At 37.4% G+C, this 20946-nt stretch overlaps 1 pseudogene; it reads right to left on the bottom strand.

Annotated features, from left to right (window-relative positions):
• Positions 1 to 20520, bottom strand: part of LOC143271861 (vomeronasal type-2 receptor 116-like) — a 36054-nt pseudogene extending 15534 nt beyond the window's left edge.
• Positions 20521 to 20946: the final 426 nt, after the last annotated feature.

Raw genomic sequence — 20946 nt, 5'->3', positions numbered from 1 at the left:
CTGAGAACCTCAAAGAATTAACAAAATGTCACATCAAGAACTGAAAAGAAGAGACATAAAGAGGGAGGCTAGAAAATGCTTCTTAATGTGGCAGTCTATTTCAATGCATCAGTTACAAGGCAGAACAAATGGACCCACTTGACAGTGTTACTGCTGTATGACAGAAATAATTACAGTTAGGTCAGACCCACCTGTCTACTTCCTGTGGCCCACTCTATCACGTCTTCATATAAATGGAGCTCTTGACCATGTGGAAAATATGGGCTATACTCTCCTATCTTCACCTTGACTTCAAATCCATTTGGGAAATTCCAAATATGGAAAATGTCATACTCTGCCTGTAGGTTTTCTCTCTGGATCATATTTACTTTTTCTCCAACAGGATTAGTGAAATGAGTCTTCCTCAGAAAAGAGTGCAGCTGAAAGAGAGGCAGCATTCTATAATGTATGTGTCCTTTCTTGATGTCAGAAAACATATAAATATTTCTTCTTAAAGGCAACATTATTGAAGCTGTCCATGAGAGAAATATAATAAGAGAAATAAAAGAAAGCGGATAAATAAAATTTCATAACATTCTTAGAATTTAAATTCTTTCAGAGGAAACTACAAGGAGTAACCCAGACATACATGCACACACAAAATTTGGTAAGAAAAAAGCAGAGAGAGAGAGAGAGAGAGAGAGAGAGAGAGACTCAAATCCATACAGACATATGTACATAATACAGATACATACAATATACACACATGTATATATGTCAGACACACACATCAAAATACAGTCAGAAACAGAGAGTCATACTAACCCAAACAGACACACAAAAACAGAAACCTGAAAAACACAGAGGCTCACACACAAATGCACACATTTTTAGACAAATACACACAGGGAGACATACACATAGTGAAACACCCACACAGAGAAACATTGACATATACAAATTTATGCTCACAATAATTTATTGACAGACAGACAGACACACACACACACAGAGAGAAAGAGAGAGAAAAAGATATTCATATGTGAAAGCAGATACACAAAACATGAAGTAGTGACATGCAGCTGAACTGAAAAACACAGAAAATATACATAAAACAAACACACATGCACAAAGACATTGACAAAAGATAAATCTATTCTCACTTCCACAGATAAATATGCAGATAGACAGATATGTACAATATATGCAGCAATGCAGATATACACAGAGATACACAGAAAAAAAGAATCATTCTCCCATACACTGTGAGAACCATTAATTCACACACATGGACACATATGTCCAGAAATATATAAGAGCACCACTGTTACACAGTAATTCCTGTGTAATTACTCAGAGTGTGCCAAATAGGTCCCTAGAGCCTACACTAGGGCATAATCAGTTGAGAACACTTGTGAAAACCATCTCATACACTGATTACCACGTTTGAAAATCAATGAACAAGGGCTCATCTTCTTATCATGGAGAGGGTTTTTGAGGAAGGATGTTATATTTCCAGTAATAGAAGACGTTAAATGATATTCGGGTATTCTCTAATTATGTTACTGATATTCCTTGATAAATTGTGTCCTCCATTCCATTGCTTTGACATTAATATTTATATCAGAATCTAGGTTTAACTCCTTACCAGCAAATAATTTCAAATTATTCCCATTTGATTAAATATTTGCTCGTCCAGTAAATTGGAGCATCTGACAGACTCTTAAAGGCTGTATTGATGACACATAATTTCATCCAATAGAAAAAAAACACTACCTTCAAGCAGTTATCATAGTGTTCATTCCCATTATACACTTGTTGAAGAAGCATCTCATGGATAGCATGGACTACAGTATACACAGCATTATACATGTCATAACTGTCATCACTAAAGGCCATGTCAATAGTCTGTCCCATTAGAAATTGTAATGAGGCATTGGATGAACAATCCTTCAGTGTCTTACACTTGGAAGCTAAGACCTCACACTTAAAGTTCATCCATCCCAGCCTTGCAAGGTATTCATCTGTGTATTTCAGAGGGTTCAGTGTCTGGACAAATGTTTTAAAACCAGAAATCTCAGAATGGTGGTGTGTAAAAGCTAGTATCCCATGGGATGAGCCAATTGTAGAGTCTCTCTTACTTGTAGTGACATCCCACTGTGATGTGGTCAAAAATATTCTGTGTAAACCTAGAGATTCCCACATTTTAAAGCTCACAGCTAGAGTACTGTCAATGTCACCATAAATGATGACTACATTTGCAGATGATGTTATGATTTGGTTATAGTACACTTCAGCTCTTGACATGTATGTAAGGAATTTGGTTGGGATCATGCATACAAAGGAAAAGCAGACTTTATTTTTCTGCATCTCAGTTCTCAAATGTGAGAGAAATTGGGTACCCTGGTCATTGTCAGAGATGGCCACTCCTATCCAGTTCCAGTTGAAGTGAAGAATCAAAGAGACCATTGCCAGTGGTAGAGCTGTATCCTTGGGGGCCATCTGATATATATAGGAAAATTTTTCATGATCACTTAGGATGGTATGGAAAGGTCCAAAGGTAAGCTGAAGGACCTAGGACACAGGGAGCAGCATGAGGTAGCATGCACTTCTAAGAACTTGTAAACACACTTTCAGCAAAGAGTTCTATAAAAACTTCTCACCTATAATTTTTCCCTCATCTCAACTTCAAAAATGGAATTGAAGCCACATCAAGTCTCTGAATAGTACTCTTGAACCACACTGTTTCAAATAATTCAACATACTCTTCTTAGCATCTTGGCATTGTTCCAACAGAGTCACAATTTCTTGAAAACCCACACCACAAAAATCTCACCTGTCGAGATAGCCCGGGGTCCAGATGTGTCCCAAATAGCGCAGATGTTTCATAATCTGGTCCTGTCAGCAACACTATACAACCAGGCTCTCCTTTACACTCATAATTAGGGGAATAATCTTGAATTTCTTCACCAAAATGTGTTATTCTGTTTAATTCTGACATATTCTTGGATCTACCCTCCAGCAATTCAAATACTAATGACATATTTGGCAAAAGATCAGGGTTCCTATTGACTTCATCCATGGAAAAAGTTAAGGCCAATGGAAACTGGATGTTTTCGGGTGATGTTCTGTAATAGGATATGGTGGTTAATATGGACAGAGACCTAAAAATAATTCTTCGTATTCAACAGAAGGACTATCCAAAACTGGATGGTATTTTCAACCAGACCCAAATACTGAATCAAATGTCCTGTGCTGTGAAGTTGAAATGACATAATAAGCTGGATGTGACAATATTTTATTGTGTTGAAATGTAGTAATATTTTATTTGTATGTTAATAAATAAAGTTTGGCTGCAGATCAGAGGAAATAGCAAGCCATTTTAAATAAACACAAAAGTAAGGCAGTGGTAGCACATGCCTTGATCTGATCATGTGGCAGGCAGGGTCTCTCTGTGTTCAAGGCCATGCTAGGGAACAGAATACATGCCTTTAGTATGACTAACAGCCATACAGACCTGGAGGTCTGAACAGAGAGGCAGTGACAAGGAAATGAGGCAGCTAAGCTAAGAGCCAATGAGGGGAGAGAACAGCATGGTAATAAATGTGCAGGAAAACAGGAAGTAGCACACACTTTGGAAGCTGTTGCATGATGAGGTAAGGTTAGCTGGACACAGCCATAGCAGCAAGGGGACAGAGCTGCAAGTGGCCGGACTACTTTTGGGGTTACTGACTCCGAGGCTCAGGTCAGGTGTGGCTCAGGCCAGAGCAGAAGGCTAGAATTTGTTATTTTTTTTCTCCTGGTGTGTAATAGCTCACCCCCTCTCTCTTGTAATTCCAATTTTGGACTACCAGCCGACTAGATATCAGCTTTTAAATTTCCTTGGACATCTACTGTGCTAAGCAGACTTAAGTCATAAAGATACCTTAAAGGGAGAAACTAGTTGAAAGACAACTTTTTCCCATATTAAAAATTGGGAAACATATATACAATGGAACAAAATTGGTATTTTTGATAACACATTAGACAGTGTGAAAATGGAACAATAAAAGAGAGGGTGAATATTGTTGATGGGATGTATATAACATCAATTATGAATATTATTTGTTTAATCATCCTTATTATAGTATTAAAACTGTGGTTTAATTTAAGTGCCAAGATAAAAGCTTTAGTAAAATCTGTTAAAATGATTTATATAGAAATTCAGACGCAGAGAAAAGAATTTAAAGGTGAAATAATTTCAGGATTGACTTAAATGGTTACAGAAAGATAGCCTCTTTCCAAACAATCAAACTTAATCGATCTGGTAACTTTACAGGAATTACCTCCTTAATGGCATGTACAAGCTAACTGGACTCCAGTGGAAATGGGAGATTTAAGGAGATTTAAGGAAGCTATTATATCATATGGCATGCATTTTCCACTCGTGAAGCAAAAGTTATACTCAAGGCAAACTTGGAATAGTATACCTCCTCAGAACTGGAAAGAACTGGTAACAGCTGTCCTAGAGTCTGGAGCACAATTACAATGGAGAACATGGTTAAAGGAGGAGGCTTAGCCATTAAAAAACCGATGTAGAACATGAGATATGGAAATGTACCAGGATCAACTGCTTGGATAAGGCGAATATGATGATATACAAAGATACTGTTTATATGATAACCAATCCTTAATTCTACGTCACATGGCAGCAGTGAATGCATGGAACAGAATTGAGGAAGCAGGAAAAATTTTGAATCATTCCCAAAAGGTGTACATGGTCCCAGAGAATCCTTCACAGATTTCTTACAAAGGCTGGCCTCAGCAGTATATAGAATAATACCAAATTCAGAAGCTGGACAGAAAATAATTGAATGTTTGGCTTTTGAGAATGCAAATGAAGAATGCAAAAGAATAATCAGGCCATTAAAAGCATGATCAGCACCTTTGGAGGATTGGATCAGGGACAAAATTAATATTGAATCTCATGACCATGATGAGATGTGGATAGAAGTGATTTCAAAACCTTTGAGGAAAAAAGGTCAGAAATTTTGGTTGTGGTAAACAAAATTATTAGAAAAGCGAGTATAGCCGGGCGGTGGTGGCGCACGCCTTTAATCCCAGCACTCGGGAGGCAGAGCCAGGCGGATCTCTGTGAGTTCGAGGCCAGCCTGGGCTACCAAGTGAGTTCCAGGAAAGGCGCAAAGCTACACAGAGAAACCCTGTCTCGAAAAACCAAAAAAAAAAAAAAAAAAAAAAAAGAAAAGCGAGTATAAAGAGGGTGTTCCTTAAAAGAATGTTTATTCAAAGAATAATGGCAAAAGAATGTCCCTCCATTCTGGACTATGCAGAAGGTGTGGTAAGCATTAACGTTAGACCAACAAATGTAGATCAATAATAGACAGACAATGTAATCCTTTGCCTTTGCCTTCAGGAAACTCCCAGAAGACCTTCATATAGGCCCCCACAGTAAATTCAGTTCAGAACTTTATGCCATCATAAAAGAAACCCCTACTCAGAGCAATTAAATAACCAAATAACTATTGAAATAAACCAGACTGCTCGGGAGGATAGAACAACTACAGCAGAAAAATCGAAAATTCTGGAGGAACCATAAAGCAGATTCTTGACAAACTTCTCTAAATGAAGAAAGACCAAAATTAAAAGTACAAATAAATTGTGGTTTCTTGGAAGAATTAGTAGACATGGGTATGGATGTAAAAATAATTGCATCAGAATTTTGGCATCCAAATTGGCCTCTGCAAGAGGTAAATTTTCAGCTGCTAGGGAATAGAACATCATCTCAAGTGAAACAGAGTGCAAGATGCCTCAAATGTGTAGGACAAGCAGGACAGAGAGGAAAATGAAAGCCATATGTGGCTAATATAGCTATGAACTTATGGAGCTTTGATCTATTACAACAATGGAATACTCAGATTACCATTCCTCCAACCTCAGAAACAAATTATAAACTAACACATGTTTCTGAGAGAGAAAATAGAAGGTATTATTCTAAAGAGCTGTCAATAGCCACCCAGATTGTACAAGAACAGGGCACAACAACTGATGATCCTCCAAAGACACCAACAGCTCTACCTTTAAAATGGTTAAAAGACAAGCCTATAGATGTTCAGCAATGACCTTTAACAACAGAGAAACTGCAGGCTTTAGAAGAGCTGATATAAGAGCAGTTAAATGTCCAGTATATTGAAGAATCAACCAGCTCTTGGAATTCTCCTGTGTTTGCTGTTAAAAAGAAATCTGGTAAATGGAGTAAATGGAGAATGGTAACAGACATATGAGCAATTAACAAAGTAATTCAACCAATTGGCTCTCTACAATCTGGAATTCTTTTGCCTACTCTGTTACCTGAAGGATGGCCACTTATAGTTATCAATTTAAAAACTGTTGCTTTTCACTAGTTTGGTTGTTTGTCCCTGTGCTGTTTCCAATCATGGTCTCAAAAATTCTTTCTCATACAACCCATCTTCTTTCTCGCTGACTGGACTCCTGGGGCTCCACCTGGGGCATGGCTGTGAATCTCTGCATCTGCTTGCATCAGTCATTGGATGAGAGTTCTAGCATGACACATAAACTATGAAACAATAGCTAAGGAGCCCCCAACTGGATCAGGCCCTCTGGATAATTTAGACAGTTGATTAACTTGAACGGTTTGTGAGGCCCCTAGGCAATGGGACTGGGACCTCTCCTTATTACATGAGCTGGCTGTTTGGAACCTGGGGCCTATGCAGGGACACTTTGCTCAGCCTTGGCGAAGGGAGGAGTGGACTGGACCTGCCTTGATTGAATCTATCATGTTAAGCTGAATCCCCAGGGGAGTCCTTCTCCTGGAGGAATGGGAATGGAGGATGGGCAGGGGGAAGGGGGAGGGGAGCTGGAGAATGAGGACAGTGGAATCCGTGGCTGATATGTAAAATGAAATAAAATTATAAAATAAATTTTAAAAAAGACTGTTGCTTTTTAATACTCTTACAAGAAAAAGACAGAGAAAGATTCACCTTTGCAGTCTCTACATATAATAATTCTCAAAAAACAAAGAGATATCAATAGAGGGTTCTCCCAAAGGGAATGTGAAATAGCCCAACTCTGTGCCAATATTGTGTACCACAGCCATGGGAATTGATACATAAACAGTTTCCTAAGTCTATAATTTATCATTGAATGGACAATATTTTACTGGATGATTCAATGCCGATAATTTAGAATGTTTGAAGAAATAAAGAAAACATTGCCATGTTGGGGATTGCAAATTGTTCCTGAAAAGATACAAAGAGGATATTCTTTTAATTATTTGGGATGCAAAATAGGTCTACAAATATTAGACCCCAAAAGCACAAATTAGAAGAGGTCCATTGCGGAGTCCTAATGACTTTCAAAGATTATTTGAAAATATTTCCTAGCTGTGAACCATTGTTGGGGCAAAAAATGATGAACTGAGTGATTTTTTTCAAAACCTTAGACAGTGACAAGGACTTAAATAGTCCAAGAGATTTATCAGCTGAAGCTGAGATTTCGCTTTGGTGGAAAAGGAAGTACAGGAAGTACATGTGGATTTGTGCATCCAAGCTTGATTACATTTTGGTTATTTTACCCTCTAAGCATTCTGTTAAAGGAATTTTAATGCAGAGTGAAGATATATTGGAATGATAATTCTACCATATAAATAGAGAAAAATTTAAAACTTATGTGGAAAAGATCTCTGACTTGATTTTAAAAGGAAAACTGAGACTTAATCAATTAGCAGGTATAGTCCCAGCAAAAACAGTCATACCGTTAACTAAGGAGGATATTGACAAATTATGGGCAGACAATGAAACTTGGTAAAGAGGTTGAAATAATTTTTTGGGAAAGATTAATAGCAAATATCCCAACAGTGATAGAATTCAACTTATAAAGAGAGCTGATTGGGTTTTGCTTCACATTGTACAGGAAACACCCATATGTAAAATTCATAAATTTTAGACAGACACAAAGAAACAAGGAAAGGCAGGTTACACATCAGAAAAATTTAACTAAAGTGGTTCAAAGTGCTTAAAATTGTGTACTAAAATGAAATTGTGCACTATTCTGTTGATTTTTATGGATTTTTCAGAACCTCTCAACAGTTACTGACTCTCAATATGCTGAAAAAGTGGTATTACATATTGAGACTACAGAATTTATGTCTGATGAGTCAGAACAAACTTCACTATTTATTCAGTTATAAGATGTAATGAGGAATAGGAGTCATCCTTTATATGTATAGCTAACATATGGGTCTGCCAGGCCGTCTAGCACAAGGTAAAGATGAGATTGAAAAATTATTGATAGGAACTGTGATGGAGGCCTCAGAATTTCATAAAAAGTGTCATGTCAATAGGAAAGGTTTTAAAAGGTATTTTTCCATAGTATGGCAACAAGCCAGGGAAATTCTAAGGAAATTTCCTACTTGTTTGCCCCACCTGCAGGGCTTCAATGGGTTCTCGACAACCCTAAGGAGGGAATCTAGGGACAGGAGATACAAAGGAAAAGACACCAAGTCTGGAATCTGATCAAGGTGCCACTTTATTTCTCTTCCAGAAAGGTTTATATTGTTCCACAGGGTGGGTGGAGCAAGAAGCTGTCATCAGCATAAGGTGGGGCAAGCTAACAGGATGTTTGTATTGGATGTTTACAGGGTGAGAGGTTCAAGGGCTCTGACTCAATGTCCTGTTCCTAGGCAACCTGACTGTAAGATGATCTAGTTCCTTGTCTTATTGGGGGTCTGTATTTTTCCACTAACTAGAGATTCTGTCCTTGTCCCTGACACTTGTTGTTTTGGAAATCAGACTCTGCTACCAGCAGGATGTAACCCAAAGTGTACTCAGAGGAATGAAATCGGGCAGATGGATGTGTTTCACTTTTCAAAATTTGAAAAACTAAAAAAAAGTACAACACACTATTGATACTTATTCAGGATTTCAAAGGGCCAGTGCTCTGAGTTCAGAAAAGGGCGATTTCGTTAATCAAGAATTGCTAGTAGTTATGGCCCTCATGGGTATGACTTCACAAATTAAAACTGAAAATGCACCATCTTATGTGTTAGCTAAAATAAAACAGTCTTTTGCTTACTACAATATAAAGCATATTACAGGTATATCACATAATCTGACAGGCTAAGCAGTCATAGAAATATCAAATCAAATTCTAAAGGACAAGCTAAATAAACAGAGAGGGTAACAAAAAAATTTCCATTCATTTACACACCAATCAAAGATTGCCTTCTAAACTCCTCCAGCTCCCTCCACCTCCCCCACCCAACTTACCCTCCACTCTTCCTAACAATAAGACAAGGTCTCCCATGGGGTGACATATGCAGTAGATGCAAGTCCAAGCCCTTCCCCCTGGCCAAGGTTGTGCAAGGTGTCCCATTATAAGTATTTGGTTCCTAAAAGCCTGCTGATGCACCAGGGATGGTTTTATTCTGTTATTTTAATTTTGTCATTGTAGATTTTGGTGGCTGTATGTTGCCTGGTATAAACATTTCTGCTATCCTGAGAGGCCTAGTCACTGAGGTTCCCATGAAAAATAAATCTTTAGTTACTAGGAGCTGAGAAATATTAAGGAAGAATGGCAAGGTAGAAAGATGGAAAGGGTTGCTTCCTTTGAAGCAAGGAAACTAGGTTTTTCCACCACTATGTCTCAGTCCCCTAGGAATGTGTTAGAGAGTCAGGAAAGGCCAGAGCAGAAACTGTTATAAAACTGAGAATGGTAATGTGTGATTTGACAGGTGAAGAATGGAAGCAGAGGTGAATATCTGTGGGTAGCCAATCTGCTTCTCTGGCCATAGTTTCTCGAGTGTTCCGTAGGTATAGTTTCTCAGGTTGCATGACTAGGAAAAAAAGCATAAAATATGGACAAGGAAGTTTGTTGAGGAAGATCTGTATGATTTACTGGAGAAGTTGATGTACTGGCTGAAGCAGGTGATCAGGTACAGAACTGGGTATATGACATGGCATTGTTTTTTTTTGTTTGTTTGTTTGTTTGTTTGTTTTTGAGGAACTGAAGGGGAGGTGAACATTTGCAGTTAAGTTTTAGGCTTTCCTGCCTGGAGTGTAATATAAGTATCCAGGGAATGTCTCCTTGAATTTGGGGCTCTGTTAAAGCAATGAGTGAGAGGAGGAAAGTTAGGAAAGGGAGATTCCTGGGTTCCATTGCCAACAGGGTCAGAGGTAGAGAACTGATTGCCCAACATGTAGTCTGCTGCTGATCTGGGGAGTGGAATGTGGGAATGGGTTTGTTGGAATGGAGGGGAAAGTAATTACCTGCAATTAGTATAATAATGTGCATGATATAATGGAACACATGATGCAAAACATACTTGTGTGTTTAAAACAGAGGCTGTAATACATTCCTATGATGCAACCTGTGTAGCACTGTGAGAATCTTCTGATTACTTTTATTTTAATATTTAATTACTTTTTGCTAATTGACTGTTCAGAAAAGTTTTACTGTTTTCACATGTGCTTTGAACATTGTGGTTTCCTGGGCAGATGAACAAATGTCTGTTAACAACAGATAAAGCACCAGTGACAGAGCAAGTCAATGATTCAACCCAACCATACACTTGTCAATCAAGACTCTACCATTTCACATTCCTGCCAACAAAACTCTTTATAGGCCATTTGCATGTTGAACTCCCCAGGTCTCTCACTCTCTTAGTATCAGCCTAGTCTATCCCGTTTTCATAACTGTTTCTACATTATCCCAGACCCCAATGGGTCAGAGTTTTGCATATCTATCAGAGATAAAAATGGCCACCAGAATTCAATGTAGGCCACCCATCCTTGAACATCTCCTACTGTCTTTGCCCCCCAAAGCTATAACCCATCCATAACCCTCCACACAACAAGGCAGCAGACACAAAATACTAAGTGATCTCTGATCAACTGGAGAACATGCGGGACTATAGGATGTCCACATTGGAAGCCCACCTCTATACTATCTCACATTATGGTGTTCCACTCTATCTATAATCACAAATACCTGTGCATCAGAGTTCCCCAGCCCCAACCTGGAAAGAGTCCCCCCGAATGACCAGAGGCCAATTCAGACACCAGAACTTTTTCCTCCAACTCAAGTGGAGATGTCTTGAAGAATCCCAGGCTGACTGGAGGAAAAAAAGAGAAAACAGAAACAAAGGAACAAAACACATCCAAATAAGATGAACATAAAAATGAGCGCCTAGGCTTATATTCACCACACACTTAGAATCCTAGACACAAGTGTAAGTATACAATCAACAACAACTGAGGCAATATGACACTAGCAATGCTAGCTATCTTACTACAGCAAACCCTGACTATTCCAACAGAGCTGAAGTAGAATAAAAAAGACCTTAAGACCAACTTCTTGGAGATGAATGAGGACCTTAAGGGAGAAATGAAAAAAATCCCTGAAAGAAATAGAGGAAAAGACAAATGAAACAGTGTAGGAAATGAGTAAATCCTTTAAAGAAGGGGGAAAATCAGTTGAAAGAAACGAATATAACTTTAAGACCTGAAGGGATGGAACTTAATAATGTCATCCTGAGTGAGGTAACCCAGACTCAGAAGAATAAACATGACATGTCCTCACTCATACGTGGATACTAGATATAAAGCAAAAATAGCCAGACTACAACCCACAGCTCCAGAGAAGTTAGTTAACAACGACAACCCTAAGAGAGATGCATGAATTACCCTGGGATTGGGGAAATAGATGAGCTCTCCATGAATAAACTGAGAGGGGGAAAAGCAGGCATGGGATCAGGGATGAGAACATGAGGGAATGGAAGGGTTGAGCTAGAGCATGAACAGAGTAGGAGAGCAATGAAAGAGATACCATGTTAGAGGGAGACATCATGGGGACAGAAAGAAAATGGATGCTAGGGAAGTTCCCAGGATTTCACAAGGAGGATCCCAGCTTAGACTACTAGCAATAATGGAAATGGTACCTGAACTGACCTACCCTAGTAATCAGGTTGGTGAATACCCTAACTGCATCATAGAGTCTTCATCCAGTAACTAATGGAAGCAGATGCAGAGAACCACAGCCAAGCACCAGACCAAGCTTCAGGAGTGCAATCAAAGAAAGGGAACAGGGATTCTATGAACAAGGAGCATCATGATCATGATGGGGAAATCTACAGAGACAACCATACCAAAATAAATTTTAGACCAACACCTGTAGAACTTCCATGGGAATCAACTAAGCCCTCTGCATAATTGAGGCAGTTGTATACCTTGATCTGTTTAAGGGGCCCCTTCTCAGTAGGATCAGGTTCCATCCATGATGCATGAACCAGCTTTATGGAGCCCACTACCTACAGTTGGATACCTTGCATATCCTTTATGCGGGGCCTGGGAGGTTGGACTTGCCAAAACTGAATGTACCAAGCTCTGCTGACTTCCTATAGGTGGTCTTACCTTGTTAGAGGAGGGAATGCAGAATGGGTTACGAGGGAATGCTGAGGAGTGGTAGGAGGGAAAAGAGGGAGTCTGTGGTTGGTATGTAAAATGAATAACTTTTATAATAAAAGAGACCTGAAAATGAATTAGAAAAAATAAAGAAAACATAAACTGAGGGAATTCTGGAAAAGGAATATCTAGGTAAACAAACAGGAACTACACACATCATCATCACCAACAAAATACAAGAGATGGAAGAGAGAATCTGAGGCATTCAAATATGAGGAAAAAATAGATACAACTATCAAATGTTAGATCCTAAAAATCCTTGACACAAAACATCCAGGAATAGGTCAACACTATGAAAATGTCAATCATAAGAATAATAGGACTAGAAGAATGAGAAGAATCATATCTGAAATTCCCAGAATGTATTTTTTTTTAAATTGTAGAAGAAAATATTCCTAACCTAGAAAAGGAGACAATCTATCAAGGTACAAAAAAATTTTAAAAACGCCAAATAGATTGGAACAGAAAAAGGATGGCCTTGCAAATTAATCTAAAGATTAAATATACCTAACAAAGAAAGAATATTAAATCCTGCAATGAAAAAGCTGTAGTGACATATAAAGGCAGACCTATCTGAATTTCATCTGACTTTTCAATGGAAGCTATAAAAGCCAGAATGATGTGGTCAGGTGTACTGCAAATGCTAGGAGATCACAGATGACAACCCATACTACTATACCCAGCAAAACATTCAGTCAATCCTCATGGAAGGAGAAAATAAGATACTCCATAATAAATCAAATTTAAACAATATCTACCCACATATATTGTACTACAGGAGGTAATACTAGAAAAACTGAAACTAGGAAAGTTGACTTCATCCATGAAAACACAGGATATAAATAATTTCTTACCAGCAAAGCAAAGAAGCAAAACACACACAAGTGCCACCATCAACAACAACAATAAAAAAAAAGAAATTAACAATCATTGGTCATTGATATATCAGTGGTATCAGCTCCAAAATAGAGACAAACAAGAGTATGAATGAGTAAAGAGTATTCATCATTCTTCTGGAATTCATAAGTGTACCTCAAAATCAAAATAGTCATACTTCAAAGTTAATGGCAAGAAAAATATTTTAAGCCAAATGAACTAGAAAACAAGATAGTGAAGCCATTCTGACATCTAACAAAATGCACTTGAAACCAAAATTAACAAAAGGGGATGAGAAAGGGTACCACATATGTATCATATGAGAAATCCACATAGATAACTTTTACCTTCTCAACATCTATGCTCTAAATGCAAGGGCATTCACATTTATAAAAGAAACATAATTGAAGCTTAAATCACACATTGATTATCAGACACTGATAGTTAGCAATTTCAATATCCCACTCTGTCCAAAGGACAGGTCATCTATGCAGAGAAATGCTCAAGCTATTAGATGTTATAAATCAAAGGAACTAATAGATATCTACAGAACATTGCACTCAAACACAAAAAGTATTTCTTCTTTTTAGGACCTCATGGAACTTTCTCCAAAACTGACCACATAGTATGTCACAAAACAAGTTTCAATTGATGCACGAAAATAGAAATAACAAACTACCTCCTATCAGACCACTACAAATTAAACCCAAACATCGAAAATATGAGAAAAAAACAGAAGCTTTCAAACTCATGGTAACTGAAACCTTTAATGAATGACTAAGGAATCCAGGGAAAGAACAAAGAAATTAATGACTTCTGAGAAACAAATGAATATGAATATAGCATACACCCAAATTTATGGGAGAAAGTGGCAGTGTTGGTAAAAGAAAAGTTTGTTTATTTAGCTTTTTACCAAAAAAATGGAGAGAACCAATACTAGCAATTTACAATACACTTCAATGCTCTAGAACAAAAAGAAGTAAGCCCCATCCAAGAGGAATAGACACTATTATAAACAAACTCGGGTGTAAAATCAATTAGATAGAAAAAAAGAGAACAACAAAAAAAGATTCAATCTAACAAGAATTGGTTTTTTGAGAAGAGGAACAAACTCTTATCCAACCTAATGTAAAGATAGACAGAATATCCAAATAACAAAGTCAGAAATTAAAAGGGAGATATAATAATAGATATCAAGGAAATCTGAATAATCATTACGTCACATTTGAAAACTTGTAATTAAAAATTTGAAAAAGCTAAAAGAATTGCATAATTTTCTCAATAGATACATCTTACCAGTTTAAATCGAGATCAAACAATTGAAATGATCCCGCAACCCCTAAGGAAATAGAATTAGTCTTTCACAGTCTCCAAAGCAAATCAATCCCAGTGACAGATGGCTTTAGGATAGACTTCTACCAGATATTCCAGTAAGACCTAATATCAATTTTCTTCAAAATATTCCGCAAAATATAAACAGAAGAATGATTGCCTCTTGTAGCTAGAGTTTTCCTTCTTTGCCCACAGTCAGGACAAATCTTTGTCACCCGCCAGTCCCACAGCCGCTCAGACCCAACCAAGTAAACACAGAGACTTATATTGCTTACAAACTGTATGGCCGTGGCAGGCTTCTTGCTAACTGTTCTTTTATCTTAAATTAACCATTTCCATAAATCTATACCTTGCCACGTGGCTGGTGGCTTACCGGCGTCTTCACATGCTGCTGGTCATGGCGGCGGCTGCAGTGACTCTCTACGTCAGCCTTCCACTTCCCAGATTTCTCCTCTCTCCTTGTCCCACCTACTTCCTGCCTGGCCACTGGCCAACCAGTGTTTTATTTATTGACCAATCAGAGCAATTTGACATACAGACCGTCCCACAGCAGCCTCTTCAATTTATGAAGCCACAGTCATCTGATACACAAACCACAAATAACTCCACAATAAAAAAAATAAAAATTCCCCTTATGAACATAGATGTAAAATACTCAAACATATAATTGCAAATTGAATCCAAAAACACATCAATAAGATCATCCATCATGACCAAATAGACTCTATCCCAGATTTTGAGGAATGGTTCAACATATGAAAATCAGTCAGTGTAATCCACTGTATAAACAAACTAAGAGAAAAACACCACATGATAATCTCATTAGATGCTGAAATAACGTTTGACAAAATACAACAACTTTGATGATAAAAGTCTTGGGGAAAGAAGGAACACAGGGAACAAATCTCAAAATAATACAGGCAATCTACAACCACCGTATAGGCAAAATCCAAGTCAGCAGAAAAAAACTCAAAGCAACCCCACTAAAATCAGGAAGAAGACAAGGCTGTCTGTTTTCTCTATATCTACTCAATATAATATTTGAGATTAAGTAAGAGCAGTAACACTGTTGAATTAGATCATGAGGTCACAACTAGACACATACACACCCACACACACACATTGCTACACAGAGAGATACTCACTTCCACACAAAGATACAAACATAATACAACAGCATACTTATTTACACACATTCCCATACATGCTAAGACACACAGAGAAACATGCTGTCACATATAGACACAGAGATGTATACACCCATATAGACACACAAAAAGAGAAACAATCACAATTTACTCAGGCCCCTCACAAACATATATGTTCCCAGAAAAATACACATGGGGAGAGATACACAGATACAAACAACCACACTGAGAGACATTGACAAACACAACTTTATGCCCACATCCAAAGACATACCAACAGACACACCCATATACACCAACACAGACATAAGGATGTCAAACACTACACAGAAACATGCAAAATACCCACCTAGGCACATGCAGGCACATACACTGACAAATACACACAGACAGACACACAGGTAGACACAACCCCACATATATGTAAAGCAATACAGATACATACACAGACACACAGACACACAGAAACACAGAAACATACCTCCATATAGAGTGAGATGCATCCATTCACATACATGAATATGTATGTATGCACTCTACGGAATCACAGTACAATTTCATGCATAATTACTCCCCAGAGCCTAGAGTGGGGGCAGAATTAGCTAAGCACACTTTTGAAAACCATCTCCTACATGGATTACAACATAATTGAGAATTAATAAATGAGGGCTCATCTTCTAAACATGGAGAGCATTAATGACTAAGGGTTGATATGCTTTCAGTATTAGGATGAACTGCTGATATTTGGGTGCTTTAAATATAATCACTGATTTTCATTGATAAATTGTCTCTTCCACTTAATTGGCTTTGAATTAGAGACTAAAAACAACACCTACATGTACTTCCTCAGAAAGAAAAAAATGTTCACAAATCTTCCCTTTTGGTGATTATTTCTTAATACACTAGATTTGCACATCTGAGGGACTTTTAAGCACTCTGACTTTGATGACAGCAAATGCCATCCAATAGAAGAAACACTACCTTCATAAAGCTAATATCAGGTTTTTTCCTATTGTGCATTGGCTGATTATCTTCTTGTTGACAAAGCATCTCATGCAGGGCAAGGGACACAGCATACACAGAATTGTATACATCATAACTTCCATCACTAATAGCCATTTCAATAGTCTGGAACATTATCCATTCCAACAAGGCATTTAATAAGCAGTTTTTCAGTGTCTTACACTTAGAAGCCAACAGTTCACAGTTAAACTTTTTTCCCCAGCCTTCCCAGGTATTCATCTGAGTATTTGAGATGGGTCAATGTCCAAACATAAAATTGAAACCAGAGATCAAAGGATGGTTTTGTGCAAAAGCTAGAGTCCCAAGGGATGAGTCAAGTGTGAATCTTCTCTTACTTGTAGTGACATCCCACTGTGAGGTGGTGACTCATATTCTCTGTATACCTAGAGAGTCCCACATACAAAAGCCCAAAGCTAGAATTCTGTTTGTGTCTCCATAAATAATTACTACATTCATGGATGGTGTCCTGATTTTGTTATAATACACTTCAGCTTTTGATATGCTGCCTGACATCATGCTTACAAAGGTGAAGCAGACTGTATTTTTTCCATGTCTCTTCTCAAATGTGAAAGAAATTGTATAGCCTGATCATTGTTTAATATAGACAACCCAATCCTGTTCAGGTTGAAGTGAAGCATCAAATAGATTATGGCCAGGGGTAGAGATGTGTCTTAGGGGGCCATCGGATACAGATATGGAAATTGATCATGATCACACAGGATGGATAGAAGGGTCCATAAGTAAGCTAAAGGAACTAGGACACAGGCAGTATCATGAGGTATCATGCACTCCTCAAAACTTATATACACCTTTCTGCTAAGTGTTCTAGAAAATCTCTTGCCTTGTTACTTCTTCCCTCATCTTGTTTCACACAAGGAAATATGGAAGTCCCATCAAGTCTCTGAATAGTACCCATGAACTACACAGTTTGACATAAGTGTGAGGCCAGTCTCCTCCTTACACTCTTCATAGAATCTGGGAGTGGTATCAGTCTAGACAGGATTTCCTGCAAAATCACTCTCAAAAAAGTCATCTGCTATGATTGGTAGATGTCCAAGAATGTCCCAATGATGACAGTTGCTGCCAATAAGTTCATAAAGTTCATGAGAGTGCATGTCCCATAAAAAAATGGGACATTGCATTTTCCACAGAGAGAGCTGTGTCCTCTGTTTTTTGTTAGTTTGCTCAGAAGGTAAATAGAAGGGCACACTACTTGACCAAACAGTAAACCTAATCTTGAATTCCTTATGAAATTATAGCATATGGCATGTGATGCATGAGCCAAGTTTCTGGTAATTTTTATGAAATAAACTGAATTGGATAAGGTATTCAAAGAATGACTGGTGTGTGCACAGTAATCTTTCTGGGGCAACATTTGGCTCCAATACTTATAATTCATTAGAATTAGTGGGCAATGTAGTTATCATATTCTTTCATATGCATCCTCATCTTTTTCTTTTTTCTTTCTGATGTGTCTATTACAGGCACAATTTTTTAAAAGATTTATTTTTAAATAAAATTAAATAACAGAGTATATTTGGTAAATATATGCATCTGTGTATGGACATGAGAACTACTCATTTATGCCATAAAAGGATAATGGATTCCCTGATTTTAAATGACACTTGGCTTTAGACTGGACTGGCTTCAAATGCACAGTAATACTCCTACTCCATTTCAGGAATGCAGAGATTAAGGGTATGTACCACAGTATTGGTCATCTATTTTATGTTTACAGAGGTGTGTTCAATGTACTCCTACTTGGTATATCTGAACAACATAAAATTTGCCTACACAAAGCACATTTTGTGTACATTTCCACATACATATGCACAACATTAGCATATTACTGAGAACTGGGAACATCTGGAAATTGCACTGAGATTTCTTTGTGCCAATATTACATGTTTGTATAATAAAAGATTATAGAGTCTACAATATATGGAAAATGTTTATGAATTTTGAAAAAATAGTCTAAAAATTAGTAGGAATAGAAAAATATAATTTTCTGTTTATTTGTATGACTAGAATAATAACTCCCATATCTTATTACTCATTTCATATCATCTGACCAATAAACATCAAACTGAAACATACTTTTTCATTCTGAATAATTCACTCAGAGTTAGATACAATCTATGTTCCACTTAGAAATTGTACCACTGTGCTATCTTCATGAATAAATAGAAATGTTTATTTATGCATTTTAAAAATATAAAAAATCTTAGAATATTCTTTATTACCACATGGAAAAATGTCATTGAAATTTTCAGTACCAGTCAACCCAGAATTTGAGAGCATAACTTATGAATCTCAAACACCAACTCCTGCACACTAAACAATATGAAACATTAATGTTTAGAGCTCTTACTGTTACCTACTGGACTAAAGTGCTATGTTTGAAAACAACTATCAGTAATATACAAAATCAAAACGTATATTATATCCAAATTAGTAAAATATGCAGCTATAACTAGTAAAATTACAGAGAGAAACACAAGAGGTAAATATAAGGGTCAGAGAATAAACACATTAGACAAAAAGAGAAAAACCATATGCTTCTTAAATAATGTTAGAGATGTACTTGTATGTAACTATTTTCAAGTGTAGCCAAGTATCACATGCCACAGCTGTCACTCAGGCAAATGACAATGAAAGTAAGAAGTCATATGAGGGAAGAGGGGGATCTGTGATTGGTATGAAAAGTGAATAAAAAATTCTTAATTAAAAAAAGAAAGTAAGCAGTCACAACAATTAGTTGCCGCCTCACATTTCAAAGAATGCAAACATGTCATTTATAGTCCACACATTCCTTCTGTTGCCTATAAAGAGAGGGAAGAACTAGACTATGAAATTAAAGGTAAGTTGTTACACATGTCTATAAGTGATATATAGATAAACAGGAACATATATGAAGTTCACAGTGGACAGGTCTCCACTTTTGTTCTTGATGCAGCTTTAGAAAGCACAATGTGATTGCGTGAAATATATCTGAGAGAGAAACTGAATAGCTATGTAAAAATTCTCTGAGGCTAGGGAGACCACAAATATTACAAACACTAGTTGTCCTCCCACATGCATTATGAGAGACATAGTGATCAAAGCGTCATCACAGACTCATTTGACAGTCATTCCGTTACACTCATTTATAATGATACTCCTTGAATAGTGTGGAGTTTCTTATAGTGAGACATCACCAGCTACTGTGCTGTAGAAACTGTCAAGAGGAGCACTATGTGTGAGGGACAAGATACAGAGAACTTTTTCACTCAGCTTCCAGCCTAATAAGTAGGAGGCTAACGGGAGGATAACAAACCATTTTGGACAAAGTAAAAGTAGAAAAATAGAATTGAGTCTCTATAAGAATCTGGAGTTGTTTCTTGGTGTGCAGATTGGGTAACAGGACAAAAGACTGAAAGCAATGTTATGAATCTCATCTACCTAACCATCTACTTCACACATTTACATAGAAGATACAAAAAAACTTACTGTGTATTCAGAATGTAGTTGAAAATATCTTTCTCAACATGCACCTTCACAACCCTAAGGAAGAAGATACAACCTGTCCACAGGTCTCCATCCTTGTCTGTTTTCTGCTTCATTCTCCAAAAGCACCTGGGATGAATGAAACTGGCAACAAGAAGTGGAATGTTCAGGAGGAAGAACAGAAAAATCAAAGTGAACATCTTTGTCTTACTTGACACCTGGGCAATGTGAATTGTGAAGTGCTATTCAGATCAACACATGATTTGTGCACCCATATTTCCCTTGCTTTGTTCCTATAGCCAAAGGAGGGACTACTTATGAATTCATGTTTTCCTTTTTTCCAGATGGTCCCTCTGCTCTAGAGAATCTTGGACACTCTCTTCCCTGGGGCTCTGCATCTGATGTCCATGTAATTAAATTTGGTTGATAAATATATATGAGAAGAGTTTAGCTAGTTTCATGACATCACTCATATTTGTGGAAATTAATGCTCTTTGGAGGATGCCAGTTTTGGAAAATTTGGTCCCAGGACTGACTCAATAATCTATGTATGTTAATGCCTTTAGAAATGATGTCAGTAGTTTTTGTTGGATGATCCGCATTGAGACCTGCAGTGATGGTTTAGG

The sequence above is a fragment of the Peromyscus maniculatus genome, chromosome 1 (genome assembly GCF_049852395.1).
Source record: "Peromyscus maniculatus bairdii isolate BWxNUB_F1_BW_parent chromosome 1, HU_Pman_BW_mat_3.1, whole genome shotgun sequence".
NCBI lineage: Eukaryota > Metazoa > Chordata > Mammalia > Rodentia > Cricetidae > Peromyscus > Peromyscus maniculatus.
The sequence above is the reverse complement of the archived record's forward strand: the minus strand, read 5'-3'. Positions and strand labels throughout refer to the sequence as shown.